Here is a 1,447-nt window from a genome sequence, read left to right on the forward strand (position 1 = left end):
CCGGCCCAGGACGGCGCCACCTCCGGCCCCCCTCAGAGCCCGCGGCCCGCGCCGCGTCCGCCACGTGGGCCGGGCCCGCCACCTCCCGAGCCCCTCCGGGGACTCTGGCCGCCGCACCTGGCCCTTCGGGGGCCCGCGGTCGCCGCTCGGCAGCGCTCGAGGACGCGCCCCGGGCCGGGGGGAGGGAAGCCCGGGCGGCCGCCGCCCCCGCGCCGCCAGGACGGCGTTTTCAGGGCCGCGCGTCGTCCCAGGCCGAGGGGCCGCCGGGGCTCGAGGGCAGGATCGATGAGCCAACAAGGAGACGCGGCGGGGTCGTGACTCCGAAATTGAAGAACACGGGGTCAGGCGAAGAGGTCAGCCACGACGGCGGCGCCTGCGGCCTTCTCCTGAGCCCCGAGGGCGCTCGGCTGCCGCCTCCCCGGGCCAAGCTCTGCCCCTTGGGGGCCGGGAGCCCCTGAGGCGGTGACAGCGCCCAACCGCCCCGGCGGACGACGGCCCCGGACCCCGCGGCGCCCCCGCCCGGCACCCACCTTCCCGAGCGCCGCCGCCGGCCGGGCGCCTCCACAGCCCGAGGGCGGCGCGGGCTCCGCGGGCTCCGCACCGGTAGGCTTCGGGCGGGCCGACGGGGTCGAGCGCCGGGTTTAAGAGGGCGGCGGCGGGCGGGCGGGCGGGGCCGCGGGCCGGGACCCGGCGAGGGTGGGGAAGGGACCCGCGGCCCACGCAGGGCCCCGGCCGCTCTCCTCCCCGCCCACCGCAGCCATTGGCCGGCGCGCGCGAGCCTCCCGTCCCCAGGGGGTCGCGCCGGTAGCTCCTCAGCTGCAGCCCCGCCCCGGACCCCTGCCGGGGGCGCTCGGGCTCCGCTAGCCCCCGGGCCCGCCGGCTGAGGGAGGGGGTGGCCGGGGGGCGGCCCGGGGGACGCGGGCGCCCGCACACCCGCCGGCCGAGGCTGGGACTTGGCGTCCGGCCGCGGCCCCTCGGCTCCGAGCTCGCGAGCGCGGAGCCCGGCCGAAGGCGGCGTCACCCCCAAGGGCCGGGGGGACGTTGGTCCCGGGTACCTTGTGGGGAGGCGGCGCCGCCCCTCGGGCTGGGACGCGGCGCCCGGCCCCGACGCTCCCGCGGCCGTCCGGGCCCGGTTAGCGCCGCCGCGGCTGCCCCCGGGGAAGGAGGGCGCCGGGCCTCGGACGCGCGGGGCTCTGGAAGGCACCGTCCAGACGCAGACCCAGACCCGGCGCTCAGGGACCGCATTTTTATTCCCCGCGCCGGCCCTTGAGGGAAAGAAAGGAGCACTTGGGCCCGTTCACATTCCCGGGGAAGCATCCGGGGTGGGGAGAAGCCCCGGTACCGCCGGTGACGGCCTGGGCCGGGCTCCCCGCCGCCCCCGCCGTCGGCGCCCTCACGCCGGCCCGACCCTGAGGGAAGGGAGGCCACGTCCAGGCGGCCGGCGGAC

The sequence above is a fragment of the Canis lupus genome, chromosome 29 (genome assembly GCF_011100685.1).
Source record: "Canis lupus familiaris isolate Mischka breed German Shepherd chromosome 29, alternate assembly UU_Cfam_GSD_1.0, whole genome shotgun sequence".
NCBI lineage: Eukaryota > Metazoa > Chordata > Mammalia > Carnivora > Canidae > Canis > Canis lupus.